Genomic DNA, 24,050 nt, shown 5'->3' with positions numbered 1-24,050 from the left:
CCCCTGGGGGTTTGAAATGTACACTATACCCCTAGATGAATTCCCTGAGGGGTGTAGTTTGCAAAATGGGGTGACTTGTGGGGGGGTTCCACTGTATTGGTGCAACATAGCACCCACCATTCATTCCACCAGAATCTGTGCTGCAAAATCCAAAAATCACTCCTTCCGTTCTGAGTCCTGCCATGCACCCAACTGGTATTTTTTGGTCACATGTGAGGCATTTCCGTACTCGGGAGAAATTGGGGCACATATTTTGGGGTGCTTTTTCTCCTTCATACCTTCTGAAAATGAAAAATTTTGAGCCAGAACTGCATTTTTGTGTAAAAAATGTAATTTTTCATTTTCACTGCCCACTTGTATCAAAATTGGTGAAACCCCTGGGGGTTTGAAATGTACACTATACCCCTAGATGAATTCCCTGAGGGGTGTAGTTTTCAAAATGGGGTGACTTGTGGGGGGGTTCCACTGTATTGGTGCTTGGGGGGTCTTGCTAATGCGACATAGCACCCACCAAAATTCCACCAGAATCTGAGCTGCAAAATCCAAAAATCACTCCTTCCGTTCTGAGTCCTGCCATGCACCCAACTGGTATTTTTTGGTCACATGTGAGGCATTGCCGTACTCGGGAGAAATTGGGGCACAGATTTTGGGGTGCTTTTTCTCCTTCATACCTTCTGAAAATGAAAAATTTCGAGCCAGAACTGCATTTTTGTGTAAAAAATGTAATTTTTCAATTTCACTGCCCACTTGTATCAAAATTGGTGAAACCCCTGGGGGTTTGAAATGTACACTATACCCCTAGATGAATTCCCTGAGGGGTGTAGTTTTCAAAATGGGGTGACTTGTGGGGGGGTTCCACTGTATTGGTGCTTGGGGGGTCTTGCTAATGCGACATAGCACCCACCAAAATTCCACCAGAATCTGAGCCGCAAAATCCAAAAATCACTCCTTCCGTTCTGAGTCCTGCCATGCACCCAACTGGTATTTTTTGGTCACATGTGAGGCATTTCCGTACTCGGGAGAAATTGGGGCACATATTTTGGGGTGCTTTTTCTCCTTCATACCTTCTGAAAATGAAAAATTTTGAGCCAGAACTGCATTTTTGTGTAAAAAAATGTAATTTTTCATTTTCACTGCCCACTTGTATCAAAATTGGTGAAACCCCTGGGGGTTTGAAATGTACACTATACCCCTAGATGAATTCCCTGAGGGGTGTAGTTTGCAAAATGGGGTGACTTGTGGGGGGGTTCCACTGTATTGGTGCAACATAGCACCCACCATTCATTCCACCAGAATCTGTGCTGCAAAATCCAAAAATCACTCCTTCCGTTCTGAGTCCTGCCATGCACCCAACTGGTATTTTTTGGTCACATGTGAGGCATTTCCGTACTCAGGAGAAATTGGGGCACATATTTTGGGGTGCTTTTTCTCCTTCATACCTTCTGAAAATGAAAAATTTTGAGCCAGAACTGCATTTTTGTGTAAAAAAATGTAATTTTTCATTTTCACTGCCCACTTGTATCAAAATTGGTGAAACCCCTGGGGGTTTGAAATGTACACTATACCCCTAGATGAATTCCCTGAGGGGTGTAGTTTTCAAAATGGGGTGACTTGTGGGGGGGTTCCACTGTATTGGTGCTTGGGGGGTCTTGCTAATGCGACATAGCACCCACCAAAATTCCACCAGAATCTGAGCTGCAAAATCCAAAAATCACTCCTTCCGTTCTGAGTCCTGCCATGCACCCAACTGGTATTTTTTGGTCACATGTGAGGCATTGCCGTACTCGGGAGAAATTGGGGCACAGATTTTGGGGTGCTTTTTCTCCTTCATACCTTCTGAAAATGAAAAATTTCGAGCCAGAACTGCATTTTTGTGTAAAAAATGTAATTTTTCAATTTCACTGCCCACTTGTATCAAAATTGGTGAAACCCCTGGGGGTTTGAAATGTACACTATACCCCTAGATGAATTCCCTGAGGGGTGTAGTTTTCAAAATGGGGTGACTTGTGGGGGGGTTCCACTGTATTGGTGCTTGGGGGGTCTTGCTAATGCGACATAGCACCCACCAAAATTCCACCAGAATCTGAGCCGCAAAATCCAAAAATCACTCCTTCCGTTCTGAGTCCTGCCATGCACCCAACTGGTATTTTTTGGTCACATGTGAGGCATTTCCGTACTCGGGAGAAATTGGGGCACATATTTTGGGGTGCTTTTTCTCCTTCATACCTTCTGAAAATGAAAAATTTTGAGCCAGAACTGCATTTTTGTGTAAAAAAATGTAATTTTTCATTTTCACTGCCCACTTGTATCAAAATTGGTGAAACCCCTGGGGGTTTGAAATGTACACTATACCCCTAGATGAATTCCCTGAGGGGTGTACTTTGCAAAATGGGGTGACTTGTGGGGGGGTTCCACTGTATTGGTGCAACATAGCACCCACCATTCATTCCACCAGAATCTGTGCTGCAAAATCCAAAAATCACTCCTTCCCTTCTGAGTCCTGCCATGCACCCAACTGGTATTTTTTGGTCACATGTGAGGCATTGCCGTACTCGGGAGAAATTGGGGCACAGATTTTGGGGTGCTTTTTCTCCTTCATACCTTCTGAAAATGAAAAATTTTGAGCCAGAACTGCATTTTTGTGTAAAAAAATGTAATTTTTCATTTTCACTGCCCACTTGTATCAAAATTGGTGAAACCCCTGGGGGTTTGAAATGTACACTATACCCCTAGATGAATTCCCTGAGGGGTGTAGTTTGCAAAATGGGGTGACTTGTGGGGGGGTTCCACTGTATTGGTGCTTGGGGGGTCTTGCTAATGCGACATAGCACCCACCAAAATTCCACCAGAATCTGAGCTGCAAAATCCAAAAATCACTCCTTCCCTTCTGAGTCCTGCCATGCACCCAACTGGTATTTTTTGGTCACATGTGAGGCATTGCCGTACTCGGGAGAAATTGGGGCACAGATTTTGGGGTGCTTTGTCTCCTTCATACCTTCTGAAAATGACAAATTTGGAGCCAGAACTGCATTTTTGTGTAAAAAAAATAATTTTTCATTTTCACTGCCCAGTTGTACCACAATTGGTGAAACCCCTGGGGGTTTGAAATGTACACTATACCCCTAGATGAATTCCCTGAGGGGTGTAGTTTGCAAAATGGGGTCACTTGTGGGGGGGTTCCTAACTTTTAGCATCTTATGGTGCCTTGAAACCTACATGGTGCCTAAAAAATAATCTCATAAAAAGGAGGCTCCAAAATCAAGTAGGTGCTCCTTCTATTATGAAGCCTGTGGTTTGGTCACCGTGCACACTAGGGCCACATATAGGATATTTATGAAAACAAAAGAATTGGGGGAATCAATTTTTAGTCACATTTCTCTAGTAAAATGTACTGTGTTCCTTATAAAAATGTATTAAAATTGCAAATCTGCAAAAAAAAAGAAATTTTGAAATTTCACCTACACTTTGTTTTAATTCCTGTGAAACACCTAAAGGGTTAACAAACTTCCAAAATGCTGTTTTGAATACTGTGAGGGGTGCAGTTTTTGAAATAGCATCATTTATGGGGGTGTCTCACATACAAGTCCCTCAAAGTTACATCAGAACTGAACTGGTCCCTAAAAAAATCAGTGTTTGAAATTTTCTTGAAAATTTGAGAATTTGCTATTCATATTGTAAGCCTCCTAGTGTCCCAAAAAATTAAAAGGAAGTTGAAATAATGATGTCAACATAAAGTAGACATATGGTCTATGTTAGTTATTCACTATTTTGAGTGGTAAGATTATTTGTCTCACAAGCAGAAAATTTAACATTTTGCAAATCGCTAAATTTTCCATTTTTTCACGATATTTTGGTATTTTTCACAAAAAAACACAGACTGTATCGACCCAAATTTACCACTAATTTGAAGTACAATGTGTCACGAAAAAACAATCTCAAAATCACTGGGATAAGTAAAAGCAAAAAAAAGTTATCCCCACTTAAGTGAGACATGTCAGATTTGAAAAAAAGGGCTCTGTCAGGAACGCAAAAACTGGCTCTGTCAGGAAGGGGTTAATAAATCAAAACAATCTGAGTCAGTTTAAACTCCCATGGATTGATTGTTATACTGTTAAAACGAATACTGCTAAGATATTTGGGCTGATTGTTAAAAGTGACACTTCCTTGCCATTGGTAAATCATTAATTGATGCCACTTTACTCCAGAGTTTGTAACCAACACCATATTCTAGTTAAAACTAAGCTATGCCCATAGGCGCTGATTCTGTGGGTGCTCCGGGGCCGGAGCACCCACAGAAAATGACGGGCACCCACCAGGACCTGTGGAGAAGTGGACGCTCCACAGGAACAGCTAGCGCAGCCGCTGCTGTGTGATATATACATAAATAATGGACTGTCCCCATCCACTTACACTGATGCCGTTTGTTGAAGTTAAATAAAGTTGCGGGTGCTGGGAGGAAGATATAGAGGAAGCGGGGGTCAAGGGGCAAGTGACGTGAGGACAGGGGGAAGCGCGTGAAGAAGGAAGAGAGGAGAGGAAAGTGAGTGCGGAGCAGAAGAGGAAGGAAACAGCCAGCGTGAGAGGGAACGGTGTGCAGTACCTGAAAAGCAGGCTGCCCGGTGAAGAGGTCAGCCCAGAGTGGGAGTGAGGAGAAGCAGCGGGGCGTGCGGTCAGGAGAAAAAAGGTGAAGTAAGGTTGACTCTGTGCAGCCAGAGGTTGAAGAGGCGCGCCGGGAGTGATAGCCAGGCGCCTGCATAGCGGTCAGAGGGGACGGAGGTCGCGTGTGTGAGGAAGTGTCGGGCTGGGAGAGAGAGAGCCAGCCTGTGGAGTCCAGCTACAAGCAGCGGCAGCAAGTACCGCAGCGCAGCAGAAAAGGGAGAGAGACTGCTGGCTTGCAGAAGCATGGCGCTAGGGTCACAGGTGGCCGGGACTGGAGAGGGAGACAGAGGAGGGCTGCTATGAACTGAGGTACAGAGATATTTTATTTAATTGTGGGGAATGTAGTGCAGAGTGTAAAAAGGGGGACTCTGCTGCTGTAATGTGTAAAATGGGGACTGTTTGCCGTAATGTGTAAAAAGGGGGACTCTGCTGCCATAATGTGTAAAAAGTAGAGATGTGCAGGTTCTGATTTAGTAATTTACTTTGATTTTAAAGCAGGCTCTTATTAGCTATCAACTGTCAACAACTGTCATGTGATTTGGGATGGACAAAAAGAGCCTATTTTGAAATCAGTGTAAATCAGAACCTGCACATCTCTAGTAAAAAGCGGGGCTCTGCTGCTGTAATGTGTAAGAAGGGGGACTCTGCTGCTGTCATTTGAATAATGGAGGCTACTGTACTGTGTAATATGCATTGGTATTATTTTGTGGCCACACCCCTTCTCTGTGAAGCCACACCCCTATATTTTTGACTTGAGCACCCACCAGCAAAAACATAAATCGGCACCTCTGGCTATGCCTACTACGTTTCTCACTAAATTTGGACAAGTTTGCTTTAAATGTGTTTTTGTCACGTGCAGTTATTTTCTATCCAGTGATTTTCTCGCACGCAAACCAGAATATTTTTTTTAAATTAGACATTCTCCATATTGGGTATGCGAATGGAATGTAAATTTAAAGAGTGATTGGCTCAACATCACTCTGCCATATGTGCCATATGGCTTTATGGAAATAGCAAGGAACCTGTTGCTTGCCACTTCAATAAATTTTAGTATCTTTTAAGCAAACTCTGATATCGGTTGATTGATCACTTCCCCCTCCTCATTGGGAGGTGGGGGTGGTGTTTAAGGGGTTTGACCATTTTTAACTATTGCAATATGAGGCAAGTATTATGACAGTACTGCAGTCTTTTGTTTTCAAATGATGTATGTACCATTTGTAAAAGTCTTTGTGCCCCTATGATTGTAATTGCTCTTTTTTCATGTAACTTCTTGCAGCATATTTATTAATGCAATGGTGTATACTGGTAGTCCTGGTGATGGCTCTTTAGCATGCTCTTGCCGTGCCTCCTGATGCCTTTGGTGTCATCAGGAGGCACAGCTTTCGAACTGGTGCATGATCCTGGCGGTTCACGTGGGAGACATTTTTCTATAAGAGGTATGGTAATGTTACTCCTGAGGAAAATATGATAATATATTGAAACGGTGACTATTTTTCAACATCTCCTGTCACGTTTTATATGGAGTCATTACTCTTGAGTACTGCATCTGTATCTACTATATAAAAATATATATATTTCACTCTGTATTTTTCTTTGTAATATTTACACCAAAAGACATTTTGTACAACAATGATACCATGCAAGGAAATATATAAATGCCGTAAGTGACACATTCAGGTTAGCACAGATTAGTTTGGACTTTTTCTATAGATCATAACCCATGAGGTATAAAAGTGTCACTTGTCAGAAAGAGGAAGGGCTGACCTTATGGTTCCATGCTGAGATTTTCCCTGAAATAACTGTTCCACTGGCCTTTGATGACTTGTCTGTAATAGAATGAGAGGTTTCTAAGGAACTTCCAGCTGAGTAGAAATAGTAAAAACATTCTAAGGCCAAAATATAGTTCCAGCAACAAGGTGGATAAAGGTGGATGAAAAGAGAAGTGATATCAAAGGATTAAACATCCAAAATCCATGTGTACCATAGTTCAGATAAAGTTATTGGCTTTTATATAGGGCCCTGAAGTGTATTACTTTCTCCTTTATAAGACAAGTTTAAGTAAATAGAAAAAGTTAATAGAAAAAGTATTGACTAAAGTATAACAATCTACATAACTGGCGTGGCTTCCCCAAATATCCAGAAATCTGGGCATTTTAGAAAGTAAGCTACAGCCACCTTTAGGGTGCTATTTAATGGGATGCGATTTTTAGTAAGGTTCGGAAATTGCACATTATCGCATTTTCCGAAATCGTGACTTCTTTTAAAAAATTTACTATTTAATGGGATGCGTATTTGCGGGTCAAAAGTCATGAAAATGTGACAGTTTTAGTCATAAAAATTAGCAAATTAGTGGACATGTGCGATTTTTGTAAAAAAAAAAATGAAAAAAAACGGCATGGGGTCCCCCTCCTGAGCATAACCAGCCCCAGGCTCAAAGAGTCGGTCCTGGTATCAAAAAATCACGGGGTAAACCAAATAGGGGTCCCCTGGATATTTTACAACAAGCACCAGGCTCAAGGGCCAGTCCTGGTTCCCAGAATATGGGGCACAAAATGAGTAGGGGTTCTCCATATTTCAAGTACCAGCACCAGGCCCTACCAGCCAAAGCATTCACCTCCGACCGGTCAGTCAGGGCAGGGATCCTCTGTATTACATCCTGTGCATTGTTACACCTGTGTATATTGCAAGATTGTCAAGGTATTGCATTCTGCTTCTTGATGCACTTGTGAATATTATTAGAGTGTTTTTGTTTCATCCTGTGCATTGTTGCACTTATCCATAATATTAGGGGTCATTATTGCATCCTGCACATTGTTGCGCTTGTGCATATCATTAGACTCCATTCCTTGCAGTATTGCATCTGTTAGTACACCATCTGATAATTCTGAATTACTACTGCTATTTCAGTATGGGAGTTGGAATTGTTCTGGTTACCCCAGCCTGAGCTTCATCTTTCTGTCCAGTATATTACCTTGTCCAATCTCCAGTAGCCACCTTGTCCCCTAGTAAGTCCAAGCTGCACCCCAGTTCCTGGCCAACCTAATCCGCTGGGTAAAAGTGGCTGTTATAGGTGAAGTCCTACCAAGCAGGAGGCTAGAGGACTGCTGGGCAAGCGTAATTAAAACATTTAACAGCGCTTTCTAGTAGCACCTGGTGGCCATTATAACAGTTATTCAACCCTGATCGCAAAGCAAATGGACAAAACCATGTGCACTGCAGGTAGGGCAAATGCAACATGTGCATAGAGTTAGATTTGTGTAGGGAGTGTTTAAACCAAAATCTAATTTGCAGTGTAAGCAAAAAGCAGTCAGAATGTACCCTACACAGAAACAAAATAACGCAATGCTTATGGTTTTGTCCATTTACTAAAAAAGCTACTTTTTGCTTTTTTGCAAAATGGACTGAATAATTGTTTGAATAATTCTTTTAAATCACAATAAGATTAAAATGAATGCAAATTAGGAAATCAAATGACATCGGCGGTAGCTTACCTAGAAGGTCTGAGAACCCACAAAGTGACATGTGAACTGTATTAGTAGCAAATACAAGCCAACATTTTTTTAAAATGCAATTAGAATCAAGGTAAATTGGTGAGTTTAATACAAATAATTCATGGTAATCATACATTTAAATACTAAATTATATTTTTTGAACTTGTGAATAATTAAAAAAGTTAGATGAGAGATTTTAATGTGGATCTGTCTGATTAAGCCAAATATGAACTGAAGTTTTTTAATCATTAACCACTTACAGTATATTAATAATTATACAAGAAGGACCATCAGATGCTCAAAAATGTGTATTTATTAGTATTCAGAGTAAGTATTTCCTTTAGTATCAATGCTTGATTTGTTAAGTGGAAGTTTAGTATGCTCCATGTTTTCTAGCTTAGACCATGATGTGACAACAACTTGGTACGTCACACTATTTTTTTTAAGGTTGTGCTTAGATTTCATTTTCTATAGGAAGGAGCACGGTTCACTGGCACTAGATGACATTTTGCAAGAATGCGTAAACCCAAGAGTAGGTGGTTGAATGCGGTTGACTGAGCCTGCTGTAATGCATATAATAAATTGAGTACTTCTTTCCAAACTGCATGTGATCCTTAAATGTTATGGAAAGTTATACCCAAAGGAAGACCTGACTACATTTGAAATGCTTAAGAATGGATTTTTCAAATATTTGTGTTTCTTTTACTCCGACATGTAAGCATTGCATATTTGCCATGTTCTTTGTACACACAGTCAAACCTTAATTCTGCAAATGTTAGCATATTGATTGGAAAAAAAAATCATTATAGAAATATCCTTAGCTTTCACTTCAATAGTCTTACGAGAGAACTTCCTTTACATTTTATTAAATCTTCATTTATATTTTTAGGGCGTACTTTTTATTTATTTGTGTTCATTAGAACAATGTTATGCTTTGCTATTGTTTTTATATCCTTACAAGTATCATTAAACACTACAGGGAACATGTTTACAGTATTACAGGAGACTAGCATTTTGTGTTTCTATTGAAGTATTTTTGATTATTCTAATTACTTTTCATTATACTTCTAGGTAATGAGTTCATTCATTTTAAGAAGCAATACTTTGACAGAACTAGGCCATCTGCATATAACAGCAACATTTACATTTGTGATATCATTAAAACTGGAAATATTAAACTGAAAACAAAGTAGCGGATACCATGTAAAGAAGTAATATAGCTAATGATAGGATAAAGTTGTGTGAACATTTCTAAGCTAAATTAATGCAATGTAAAGTAACATTAAAAGAAGCAATAGTAAAATTATTTCTACACAAGTAAAAGTTACATAATGGGCGGCGAATCCCGGCATTGGCGGGATCCCGGGATTTGGCCACAAATTGTCGGGGATACTCCAATCCCAGGATTAGATTGCACATAGAGATGGAGTAGGTCTCATACTTGCTGGCGGGTCGCCAGGACGTCCCCTCTGGCGACCCGCCAGCAGCCTCGCCAGCGAATATACTGAGACGCGCGTGCATCTCACGCGCACGCGCGTCTCAGTCTCCGTCGCCAGCGCGACGGAAACCCTGTCCGTCTCCGCCTCAGGGAGACGGACAGGGTTAGGGGGGGGGGTTAGGGGGGGTGCAGGCAGGCGGCGGGGACCCGGGTTACTGCTAGCAAGCCGGCGGGGACCCGGGGGAACGGATGGAAGCGCAGTCGGAAGGGGACGCGCTCGCCTCGCGTGCGCGCGTGTCCCCTTCTCGCCATCGCCATGGCGCTGGCGGGGGATGGCGGCTGGCAACGCCAGCGCCATCCCCTGCCAGGATGAGAGCTGCTCCATCTGTATACAGATGGAGCGCCTGTCAGCCAGCCTGCAGGATCGCCAGATGTCCTGAGCTGGTGCAGGCTGGTGGACAGGAGCTCCATCTGATGGGAATGCACAAACATCTTACACGTTCGCATGTCCCCATCAGCAAGGCAGCGGGAGCGGCTTCCCTGCCCGTCTCCACTTCAGGAAGATGGGTAGGTAGTGGGGTCAGACAGGGAGAACTGCAGGGGGCTGCAGAGGAGCAGACTAAGCAGTCTAATGCCGGGCAGTCTAGACTGTAGATTGTGCAGTATAATGCCGGGCAGTGTCTGAGCACCTGCTTAGATGTTGCCCGGCTGTTCCCGACCCGAGCGTGTGGCTTGCGAAGCGGGACTTGGTCATAGACTGCACCTCCACCGCTGGAACCCTTGGGCTCCGAATTTATTACGGGATGTAAAACCTTTTCCTGATCACTGATGTTTTTATAGACAATAAATGTGTGTTGATACAGAAACTTAACTTGTTACGTTCCCTCCTTTCTCTCCTACAACCTGTACATAGACCATCTATAGTGTCAATTATTCTTTTTTACATACGCTATGCAGTGTATTAAACAAGAAAAAGGGGGAATAACATATGTCCTTCTGCTGGGGGGCTTTTCTAAGGGGGGCTTTATTGGGAGGAGAGGTTCCCACAAAACCCTAGACAGGGCTGACTAATAGGCGAGGTGGGGGATGCTATGGCAACAAGGATGTGTATAAAACATGTCCCCCAGCTGTGGTATTCCCTCCCTTGCTAATGGAGCCCAATGCTGGTTTTAAAAAAAATATGGGGGACTGCCACATCTATTTTACCTCATATTTTTGGAATAAAGACCAGTTCAAGAGCCTAGTGCTGGTTGTTAAAATACAGGAGAACCCTCCACAATTTTTACACTGCATTTTTCCAACCAGGACCAGCTCAAAATGTATATTTAGCATTCTTTGCTTTCCCCCATCTGTGCATGCCACACTTGTACCTTGTAATGTAACTCACACTTGCCTACGAGATAACTCAGACAATCGTACATTGTAGTCACTACAAATTAAAAAAACCTTGCAGGCGATTGGATTGTCCAAGTTTTGGGACAAAACCGCAGCTTTTAATGTGTGAAAAGGTGTGATTTTGTCTCACCCAAGAAAACTCAGACCCTATTCCATTGGGTACGGATCACTGAGTCGACCACTGAAGGTTGAGAAGGCTTAGTTTAATACATGAATTAAGTTGACATGACTAAGGTCGATGGGGTTGGAAGGTTGACAGTTAAAATGTCAACATGAGTTTTTCATGTGTTTTGTCCTTAATGTTGACATAGTCGACATGGACAACGTTACCGTGCCCGCTCGCACTTTCCAACCATGTCGACCTTAACCATGTCAACGTACTTCATGTGTCGACTTAAGGCCTGTTGACCTTCAGTGGTCGACCCAATGCAGGTCAACCTAAATAGGGACAACCTAATCACCATATCCCGTTGCAGTTGTGTTCATAGGTTGGTAATGAGCCTCACAATGGACCTTATTTAGGATCAGGTCCGATCATACCAGCACTTCCTTCGCATGGGGACCAAAATGTTATTAATGTGCATGCACATTTGCATAACACACTGGGAACAGTGCAGCGGACGTGGGGGGGGGGGGGCGGAGAGATGTGTGCGGTGACAGGCTTGCTCATTAGCATATGGGAACGCCCAGTGTTTCATGGGCATTTCCATGCTAATGAGGCATTGACGCAGGTGTGGGGGACATACTTCACTAGATGTCAGCTGCCCGCCCATTTCCTTCAGAACGTGCACACATATGTAAGGGTGCCTCAGAGCAACCTTACATATGCGTGCACGCTCCACATCATTCAATGGTTGCTGACCATCAAATGATATGGGTGTTACCCCGCGGGATGTGAATAGATGTGTATGTAAAACAACCATTTCAGCCAGTGTAAAGGAACGCACTGTGCGAATGGTGGGCCGGCGTACCACCATTCACAAGGCTGGGTTAGGTTGACTCACAAGGATATTCGCATCCAAGCAAATCAACCAGAATAACCCGCTTATGACTTTGAGGTTTATGTTTTTTACACAGTATCTTATACCATACAGACTGCATCCAGCAGGGACTTAAACCAGCCAAACTATGGTATTACACAAACTGACTTTACGTAGGATAGTACACCTCTATTATTATTACTACTACCAATAAGGCAATAAGGGAGTCTGTTTAAGTATCAGGCAGAAAATGATAGTGCTGGGATATAAATAGCAGCAGCTAAAGGGGGGGGGGGGGGAGAGAGAGAGAGAGAGAGAGAGAGAGAGAGAGAGAGAGAGAGAGAGAGAGAGAGAGAGATTTGTACAGCTGTAAAGGAAAGAGGGGAAAATACAGTATACGCTAATGAGCTCCTGTCACAGTTGGCCCTTAACAAACATATAATAAAGGAATACAGTTTGAGACCCACCAGCATAACTTTTGGTAATCCACACAATTTACAAAATAAACAAATCCTATGGTTCCCTTTTAAACATTCACTACTTTGTAAGGAAGGATACCAGTTATAATAAACAATTACTGACTGTAGATTGTTGTCCAATTTCTCAAACTGCACTGCCCTGTGTGGAGAAGTACAGCCATGGCCAAAAGTTTTGACAATGACACAAGTATTAGTTTTGACAAAGTCCGCAGCCTCAGTTTTTAGTATGGCAATTTGCTTATACTACAGAATGTCATTAGCGATCAGATGAATTGCAATTAATTGCAAAGACCTTCTTTGCCATAACAATAAAGTTTGTGCTTTGCAACCACTGCATTTCAGCTCTGCCACAATAGGACCAGCTAGTATTGTCAGTTTGTTGCACAGGTGAGAGTGTTGATAAGGACAAGACTTGCACAGCAATGGCAGCAGGGAGGTGTTAGTGCATCTGCATCTGTGAGGCGAATCAGTTTGGAGAATGGTTTGGTGTCCAGAAGGGACAGACTGATATTCCTCAAAGGTACAGGGATTGGACTGCTTTGGACTGGGGTAAAGGGATTTCCATTGATGAATCTCCTTTCCGATTAGTGCATTTCTAAAAATGTTTGCCTGGAGAAATAATGGGGAGCACTACGTCCTCACTGTGTCATGCCCAAAGTAAAGCATCCTGAGACCATCATGTGTGGGGTTACTTCTCAGCCAAGGGAGTGGGCTCACAGGATGTCAGCATCTTCCAGTGGCAAATTTACAGTGCAGTGAACAGGTGAAAGGGTAACCCGGGTTGCGTCGACCCAGGTAACCCTTTACCCTTTCACCCGCAAGTGCACCGGGTCCAACTCTGGTCAAAACCCGGGTTAAAAATCCCAGAACATTGGACCCAGAACAATCTTCAGGACCCTTTCACACTGACCAATTTCCCCAGGTGTTTGCGTGTTCATGTGCAATAACCTGGGAAATATTTGTCAGTGTGAAAGGGGTGTAAGTGGCCCCGAAGTTGTTTGACACCATGCCAGGGCGAACTGCAGTGGTCTTGAAAAAGGGTCAGCGCTGCAAAAAGACTATTTGCATAAATTAATGTAATTGTCAATAAAAGCCTTTGACAGTTATGAATTGCTTGTAATCGTACTTCAGTATACCATAGTAACATCTGACAAAAATGTCTAAAAACACTGAGGGTGAGATGTAGCAAGCTTCAAAAAGTGCTAAAGTGGAGAGTGATAAACAAGCAGCCAATCGGCTACTGCTTGTCATTTTTCAAACCCTGGCCTGTAACATGGCAGTTAGGCACTGATTGCCTGGCTGTTTATCACACTCCATTTTATCACTTTTTTTAAGCTTGATACATCCGACCCTGAACCAGCAAACTGTAAAAAAAAACAATACATGTTTAATTCTCAAAACTTTTGGCCATGACTGTAAAAAGTGATCCCATTAATACACTAAACATCTCCCCCACTACCCCCACTGTAAAACAGTACACACAGAGCCAAATGTAATCGTGTGTGAGAATCAGAAAAGTGGTTGATTTTGAGGGAGTTTTCCCATTTTAAGAAAACAATTTCTTTTAAAAAACCCTCACTTTCTGATACCGCTATCACACTGCCAAAATGTTTCAAAAACCGGTGTTTTTAAACAGTATTTAAAACGGGTCTGAGCCTTCACATTGCAGTAGATTACCTTTTTAAATACCGTTTAAGTACCATTCACATCAGTCAACCCATTTAATACAGTGAACACGTTACAAGGCAGAATGCAGGGGACAGCCTATCACAGGTCTGTAGTCTGTTGTTTTTACTAAATACCGTTTCAGAGCTATTCTCACTGCATAAAAAACGGCTCTGAAACGTGTAGGACACTGCTTTTTAAACATTTTGAAATACCGGTTATCTTTAACCGGTAAATCAACTCTGGCGCTTCCCCACTGCAGCCTTAAATGTTTTAAAATGGGAAAAAACGGCAATATACCGTTTAACAAGTGTGGTGTGAAAGGGGTATCATTCTCACATGCTATTACATTTGGACCTGTCTGTCTTTCTATGAGTCTGAATTTGGGAAAAGTGTTCAGTGTTTACGTCTATTCACCAGCATTCCATCGCCATCTATTCACCAGGTTTCCCCATAGTAACAATAATCAAACAACATATTTGTTGGCTGAATGTATACTGTATGTCCATCTGCTACAGTATGTGGGGTCTACATTTACAGCCATTACTCCATTACCATGCTGTTTGATGGAGTATAGAACTTTGAAGCATCTACAACCAAACTTGTGCAATCCAAGAAATGTTGAGGTTCCTCTAAGTTAGTTTTATCATAGACTAGCCAAAGGGTTAAGGCATACAGCTTGTCAAATGCATTTTAATGGGGAATATTAATTAATAATATTGTTTACAGCATTTGTTAGATGTTTATTGCATAAACAACTCTGAAACGAAGAAATATTAAGCACAGGCTCGTTGTAAATCGGCTCAGATTTTCAACATTTTGGCACGACGCGCCACTGTGAGTAAATTATTCATAAACATAAGATGTTTTCTTTTGATCGGTAAAAAAAAAAAAACTATTAGAAAGCTGGGACAGTGGATGTAGTGTAAACTTTTATATCGCAGCTTCCATTCTTACTATCAGAGCTCTCCCAGTAACACTTGTCTCTGTATACATAAAGGCAGAACGCTTCACATTCTTAAAAAGCATTTGACTACCACAGCTGCAGTGGAATACATTATCTATGCTCCTATGGATCCTGTCAGCCAGCTTACTCTGCAAGCCGCACTCAATGCCAAGTTATTCTCTACATGGATTTAGAATTGTATCCTACCCTTAAATGACTTGGCTGAATTAAATATCAAGCAATCAATGGGACATCCCAGTTGCTAAGAAGCAAGGGATCCATGTTTTGAACTATTCAGTTTAATTTAGGGCAATCTGAGTTTGTTAAGTTGGAGCTGTTATTGTTATTTTAGAAGCATTGAGAAGGTTTCAGATGAAAATGACTGCAGTGACCTACATACTGTATTTACCATAAAGGAGTAATAAAAATGTTAACCATATAAGCGTATTGCTATGATTCTAGACCATTTATTAATTGAGTTTATAATTATATACAGTAGTGATGTTGTAAATGCTTTACCATAGCTGTAAACTGGTATTGAAAACTAACGTGTCCTTTTATTGATTCCCTGATGGAGGAGACAGGAAACCACTTGTCTCCATGATTTATCAATCCATTTTTGCCAATGTAACAATAATAAACACATATGATTGAGAGCTGGCAATGCACGATGCTGGGAGAAGGACTATCTCAGTGCCATCGCCAGCTGTAAACCACTGACAGATAGAGCTTTTTGCCATTGAATAAATGATGGTCTAAGGGCCTGAATCCGCATGGATCGCTAATTTGAAAAAGCATTTGCCTGCGATTAAAAAGTAGGCGCTCGGAAAGAAAGAATGAGCATCCATTGCAAAATTGAGAATACATGGCAAATTGTGTAGTGTAATATATGGCAAAGCCTCTTCCCTGTGAATACATGCCCTACATTTGGACACACACACACGCACACATGTAATATAGATATCAGTTTAAAGTACCCTTCCCCTTCCCCACTAAAATGTAACTCTCTTTGCACATGTTACAATAGCCCCACCTGCAGTGCACATGGTATTGTCCATTAGAGAGTGAATTCGCCTTTGCGAGTGAACCAGAATAACCCCCTTATTCTCTATCTGGCACAGGGCAACAAAATGTGTGTTATATAGAGGGGCCTATCTATGTGTGCGCAGGGAGTGTGTGTTACATAGGGGGCCTATTTATATGTGTGCAGGAGTGTGTTACATAGGGGCCTATCTATATGTGTGCAGGGAGTGTGTGTTACATAGGGGGCCTATCTACGTGTGTGCAGGGAGTGTGTGTTAAATAGCGGGCTTATCTACGTGTGTGCAGGGAGTGTGTGTTACATAGGGGGCCTGTCTATGTGTGTGCAGGGAGTGTGTGTTACATAGCGGGCTTATCTACGTGTGTGCAGGGAGTGTGTGCTACATAGGGGGCCTATCTAGGTGTGCGCAGGGAGTGTGTGTTACATAGGGGGCCTATTTATATGTGTGCAGGAGTGTTTTACATAGGGGCCTATCTATATGTGTGCAGGGAGTGTGTGTTACATAGGGGGCCTATCTACGTGTGTGCAGGGAGTGTGTGTTACATAGCGGGCTTATCTACGTGTGTGCAGGGAGTGTGTGTTACATAGGGGGCCTGTCTATGTGTGTGCAGGGAGTGTGTGTTACATAGGGGGCCTATCTATGTGTGTGCAGGGAGTGTGTGTTACATAGGGGCCTATCTACAGTATGTGTGTGCAGGGAATGTGTGTTACATAGGGGCCTATCTATGTGTGTGCAGGGAGTGTGTGTTACATAGGGGCCTATCTATGTGTGTGCAGGGAGTGTGTGTTACATAGGGGCCTATCTATGTGTGTGCAGGGAGTGTGTGTTACATAGGGGCCTATCTATGTGTGTGCAGGGAGTGTGTGCTACATAGGGGACCTATCTACGTGTGCGCAGGGAGTGTGTGTTACATAGGGGGCCTATTTATATGTGTGCAGGAGTGTGTTACATAGGGGCCTATCTATATGTGTGCAGGGAGTGTGTGTTACATAGGGGGCCTATCTACATGTGTGCAGGGAGTGTGTGTTACATAGCAGGCTTATCTACGTGTGTGCAGGGAGTGTGTGTTACATAGGGGGCCTGTCTATGTGTGTGCAGGGAGTGTGTGTTACATAGGGGCCTATCTACAGTATGTGTGTGCAGGGAGTGTGTGTTACATAGGGCCTATCTATGTGTGTGCAGGGAGTGTGTGTTACATAGGGGGCCTGTCTATGTGTGTGCAGGGAGTGTGTGTTACATAAGGGGCCTATCTATGTGTGTGCAGGGAGTGTGTGTTACATAGGGGCCTATCTACAGTATGTGTGTGCAGGGAATGTGTGTTACATAGGGGCCTATCTATGTGTGTGCAGGGAGTGTGTGTTACATAGGGGCCTATCTATGTGTGTGCAGGGAGTGTGTGTTACATAGGGGCCTATCTATGTGTGCGCATGGAGTGTGTGCTACATAGGGGGCCTATCTACGTGTGCGCAGGGAGTGTGTGTTACATAGGGGGCCTATTTATATGTGTGCAGGAGTGTGTTACATAGGGGCCTATCTATATGTGTGCAGGGAGTGTGTGTTACATAGGGGGCCTATCTACGTGTGTGCAGGGAGTGTGTGTTATATAGCGGGCTTATCTATGTGTGTGCAGGGAGTGTGTGTTACATAGGGGCCTATCTACAGTATGTGTGTGCAGGTAATGTGTGTTACATAGGGGCCTATCTACGTGTGTGCAGGGAGTGTGTGTTACATAGGGGGCCTGTCTATGTGTGTGCAGGGAGTGTGTGTTACATAGGGGGCCTATCTATGTGTGTGCAGTGAGTGTGTGTGTTACATAGGGGCCTATCTACAGTATGTGTGTGCAGGGAGTGTGTGTTACATAGGGGCCTATCTATGTGTGTGCAGGGAGTGTGTGTTACATAGGGGCCTATCTACAGTATGTGTGTGCAGGGAGTGTGTGTTACATAGGGGCCTATCTATGTGTGTGCAGGGAGTGTGTGTTACATAGGGGCCTATCTATGTGTGCGCAGGGAGTGTGTGCTACATAGGGGGCCTATCTACGTGTGCGCAGGGAGTGTGTGTTACATAGGGGGCCTATTTATATGTGTGCAGGAGTGTGTTACATAGGGGCCTATCTATATGTGTGCAGGGAGTGTGTGTTACATAGGGGCCTATCTACGTGTGTGCAGGGAGTGTGTGTTATATAGCGGGCTTATCTATGTGTGTGCAGGGAGTGTGTGTTACATAGGGGCCTATCTACAGTATGTGTGTGCACGGAATGTGTGTTACATAGGGGCCTATCTACGTGTGTGCAGGGAGTGTGTGTTACATAGGGGGCCTGTCTATGTGTGTGCAGGGAGTGTGTGTTACATAGGGGGCCTATCTATGTGTGTGCAGGGAGTGTGTGTGTTACATAGGGGCCTATCTACAGTATGTGTGTGCAGGGAGTGTGTGTTACATAGGGGCCTATCTATGTGTGTGCAGAGAGTGTGTGTTACATAGGGGCCTATCTACAGTATGTGTGTGCAGGGAGTGTGTGTTACATAGGGGCCTATCTATGTGTGTGCAGGGAGTGTGTGTTACATAGGGGCCTATCTACAGTATGTGTGTGCAGGGAGTGTGTGTTACATAGGGGGCTATATGTTTTTGCAGGGAGTGTATGTTACATAGGGGGCCTATCAATGTGTATGCAGGGAGTGTGTGTTACAGAGGAAACTTACAGTATCTACAGTATGTGTGTGCAGGGAGTGTGTGTTACATAGGGGGCCTATCTATGTGTGAGTTACATAGGGGCCTATCTATGTTTTTGTGCAAGGAGTGTGTTACATAGTTGGCCTATGTGTTTGTGCAGGGAGTGTGTTACATAGGGGGGCTATCTATGTGTGCAGAGAGTATATGTGTTACATAGGGGGCCTATTTATATGTGTGCAGGGAGTATGTGTTACATAGGGGCCTATATATTTGTGTGCAGGGAGTGTGTGTTATATAGAGGGACCCAGAGGCAGATTTGAACCTCATAGGGCCTTAGGCAAGATCCCGGTTTGGGACCCTCCTCAAAAAATCCATGGCAGTATATTTTTGCTGCCAATTGCAGCTGTTATAGAGTACCTCAGGATATGTATTTTGGAGCCCCTTGGGACCTGCTGGGCACCTATTGTAGGGTGACTTGTGGGAAAATCTGCCTCTATTTGTGTGACCATCATGTAATGTAAAGAGAATTGCAGTAAATTATTTAATGGCGAAGAAGTGACCTCAATGTAATACACAGAGCATCTCTGTGACAATTAGATAATGCAGGGATATTACAGTAACCACCATATAATACAGACAGTATTATGATGACTGCCATAAAAAACAGAGTGACCATCAGAATCCATCTTAATGAACGGTCAAACCTCGGAACCATTTCAAATTAAAAATGGCACTCAGCAAGGTTGTCCCCTATCCCCTTTATTGTTCACAATAGTCATGGAACCATTAGCTGCATCACTGCAATACTAACATTACTGGTATTAAAGAACATAAAATAGCTCTATATGCAGACGATGTCATTCTCACTTTAACCAATCCCTCCAAGTCTTTTTCCGCTATTTGCGGAAATTGAGCTGTAAAGTAAATTTTCTAATTATAAAATGAATACTAGTAAATCTGAAGCTTTAGATATCAATATTGGATCTACTGAATTTGCTACCCTACGAAATAGTATATTCCTGCTCCGTTGGCAAAACCATAAAATAAAATAACTTGGCACATATCTCACAAAATCGTATACAGACATTTAGGGTGACCTATAATGTAAAATATAGGTCACCCTATATAATGTAAAAGGAAGACATTTTTAGTAAGGTTCTGAAATCATACAAAATTGCGTTTTTTTTAAATCGGAAACATTTAGAAAAAATCGCAAATGGAATGGAATGCGAATTGTAGTGTGAAAAATGCGATGACATGCGCAATCCCGTTACACATCTCATCGCACAGTTTAAAAAGTATGTGCTGCACCTTTAGTCATGAAAATGTGCGGTTTGTTAGATGTGTGGTTTTCTGTAGAAAAAAAAAATGCCATGGGGTCCCCGGCCACCCCGAGCATAACCAGTCCGAAGTCATTGATCCGGTCCTGGTTTAAAAAATATGGGGGACAAAAAAACTGGGGTCCCCGATATTTTGGAACCAGTACTGGTCTCCAACAGCCAGCGGAGTCATGCCGCAGCTGGGGAACATTTTTTGCAAGGTCCATCGGTCCTTCCATGCACAACGTGGTTGGTCAGTCCTTGATGGGGTCTGTGGGGGAGTCAGAAACCCCCCCCCATTAAAGGGGGGTTTCCCATCCAGGGCTGAAGCCTGGGGCTGTCCCCAATGTCCCAAGGTGGTGGATGCCGGATTGGTAAGTGTAAAATTATAATTAAAAAAATTGCATTTTATAGTAGAACTACAAGTCAGAGAAGGCCACCCCGCATGCTGGGACTTGGCAAACCACCAGTCCCAGCCTGCAGGGGCATTAATGGGCCCCATTAGATTTGTAGTTCACCTGTAAAAAGAATGTTAAAACAAAGACACACACCAAGAAAAGTACAGCTTTATTACATTTATTTTACATTTGTGACTGTTAGTTCAAGGGAGAACAAAAAGAAAAAAGAAAACTCAGTTTGGGGGCACCCTTGCGTCCCAAAGTATTCTATGTGCGAAGGGAAAAGGGGAATGGGACAGAGACCGCACCAGTTTTTTTTGAGCACTATGTTATGGTAATTGTTGATTATTAATTGTGGTCTGATCTGTATACTTTGGGACTACTGACTTGATGAGTGTAACCTCACAATTGGTCACCACACCCTTTAACAAAAGTGCTTCCGGGTTAGACGTGACAGTCAGTGGTGCACCCCGAGTTTTGAAAGTAGGTCAAATGTGACTGTTAGTTCAAGGGAGAACAAAAAGAAAAAAGAAAACTCAGTTTGGGGGCACCCTTGCGTCCCAAAGTATTCTATGTGCGAAGGGAAAAGGGGAATGGGACAGAGACCGCACCAGTTTTTTTTGAGCACTATGTTATGGTAATTGTTGATTATTAATTGTGGTCTGATCTGTATACTTTGGGACTACTGACTTGATGAGTGTAACCTCACAATTGGTCACCACACCCTTTAACAAAAGTGCTTCCGGGTTAGACGTGACAGTCAGTGGTGCACCCCGAGTTTTGAAAGTAGGTCAAATGTGACTGTTAGTTCAAGGGAGAACAAAAAGAAAAAAGAAAACTCAGTTTGGGGGCACCCTTGCGTCCCAAAGTATTCTATGTGCGAAGGGAAAAGGGGAATGGGACAGAGACCGCACCAGTTTTTTTTGAGCACTATGTTATGGTAATTGTTGATTATTAATTGTGGTCTGATCTGTATACTTTGGGACTACTGACTTGATGAGTGTAACCTCACAATTGGTCACCACACCCTTTAACAAAAGTGCTTCCGGGTTAGACGTGACAGTCAGTGGTGCACCCCGAGTTTTGAAAGTAGGTCAAATGTGACTGTTAGTTCAAGGGAGAACAAAAAGAAAAAAGAAAACTCAGTTTGGGGGCACCCTTGCGTCCCAAAGTATTCTATGTGCGAAGGGAAAAGGGGAATGGGACAGAGACCGCACCAGTTTTTTTTGAGCACTATGTTATGGTAATTGTTGATTATTAATTGTGGTCTGATCTGTATACTTTGGGACTACTGACTTGATGAGTGTAACCTCACAATTGGTCACCACACCCTTTAACAAAAGTGCTTCCGGGTTAGACGTGACAGTCAGTGGTGCACCCCGAGTTTTGAAAGTAGGTCAAATGTGACTGTTAGTTCAAGGGAGAACAAAAAGAAAAAAGAAAACTCAGTTTGGGGGCACCCTTGCGTCCCAAAGTATTCTATGTGCGAAGGGAAAAGGGGAATGGGACAGAGACCGCACCAGTTTTTTTTGAGCACTATGTTATGGTAATTGTTGATTATTAATTGTGGTCTGATCTGTATACTTTGGGACTACTGACTTGATGAGTGTAACCTCACAATTGGTCACCACACCCTTTAACAAAAGTGCTTCCGGGTTAGACGTGACAGTCAGTGGTGCACCCCGAGTTTTGAAAGTAGGTCAAATGTGACTGTTAGTTCAAGGGAGAACAAAAAGAAAAAAGAAAACTATATATTTATTCTTTATATGTTAATTCTTATCTCTATTTTCTTAATTAATTGCAACTGCAACACTGGGGTCTCTATAGGCACAGTCATATTAATATGTTAACCCATTATGTCATGTATACACTCTTTTGGGTACAAAATTTCTACGTTATTTCGTTCACAATATTTAAATTGTCTTGGACGATTTTTTTCTAGTTTTTTGATGTAATTATGATTAATTATTCTCTAGATGATACCCAATACTTGTTCAAAAATAACTGTCTTTGACGATCTTGACTCTTTTGATGTAAATGTGACAGTAATCGATCTCTAGATGATATCTTATATATTTATAATTTTTTTGATATCTATATGATATCTTATACATATAATAATTCTTTATACTCCAATTTTTTTTCTCTCAAAATATTTTTTTACACTACACATTCCCCTTCACGGGTTATTACATATAGGTTCATTAAGGAACCCCTTAGGGAACACTAATTTAAATTTAAGCTACCATCGATTGTATATACCCACATATGTATAGGTCATTATAAGTGGGAAACACATATATATTTATTCACACGGACACTAATATTGTATTTAATAGCGGCCTTAGCAGTGGTCAGCACTATTTTGATTATTATTTTTTCAAGTTATGGAACGCTATGCGCGTCACACTGAGCTATAAGCGTAACCTTTAGAAAGTATGGAACGCAAGATGCGCTCCACGGAGCCGGAAGTATACACTGTAATGCGATGGAACGCCATTTGCGTTTCACCCAGCCGGAAACAGTTGTCTGGAGTGTATTAGAAGATATGGAACGCAGAGTGCGTTCCACCAATCCGGAAGTGCACATTATTCAGGATGCGCTTTGAAATCCCGGAAGTGCACCGTACCTACAGTGCGGACAACGCACTGTACAATTTAATAAATATCTCGTTTAGCATGATCCAGATATTGATATTGCTAGTAAGTGCCGGATTGAATTTATATGCTAAGGTCATTTATCGGTGGTATCTAAAAAACTTAAAGGAAACAGTATGGCCGCCATTTGGAACACAGGGCGCAATCCCCATGTGTTCCATAACGTAATTAAGGATTTTAAATTTTTTTTTTTTTTTTTTTTACTTTTTTTAATTTTTTTTTTTAATTTTATTATTTTTTTTTTATTATTATTATTATTATTATTTATTTATTTTTCATTTTATTTATTTTATTTTATTTTATATATATATATTTTTTTTTATTATTTATTATTTATTTATGTATTTTTTTATATTTTTCATTTTTTTTTTCACGGTTTCAAACTCCTGATATAAATATAAGTAGGAGGTTCATGTCTCCAATTAAGTTCCACATCTCAAAGGGTGGCTTTATATAATTTTTTGAGACTTAGGATAATTGCACACACAGGAAGTGATGTAATCATGCTAGCCCCATAAATAACCTGAGAGGAGTTCAGGATTTCATTCAGCACTTTGGAATCCTGGTATCCACATCCGGTTTAGCTCCTGCTTGGTAAGTGCCTGCTATCATTATGAATTCGAATACTGTCACATATTTGAAAATCTTTTATGCATGTATTGAAAGGGGACAATATGTTTTTCATTTTATAGCCTGATTTTCCTGTTACCCTGTTTTGTGGAAACTTGGGGTAATCAATTCCCCCTAAAACCAACTCACCTGACTTGGAATACACTGAACAGCCAGTATTTAGTGCTATACCTGATCATCAGGGGTATGTAATTACCAACACCTGTCTCGGTCAAAATTGAGGTTTACAATGCACCTTTACAGCAAGGCTATCATTTTTCTGCTTAGGATTGCGAGTTGA

The sequence above is a fragment of the Crinia signifera genome, chromosome 1, assembly GCF_055691185.1.
Source record: "Crinia signifera chromosome 1, ASM5569118v1, whole genome shotgun sequence".
NCBI classification, from domain to species: domain Eukaryota; kingdom Metazoa; phylum Chordata; class Amphibia; order Anura; family Myobatrachidae; genus Crinia; species Crinia signifera.
This window is presented reverse-complemented; position numbering follows the sequence as displayed.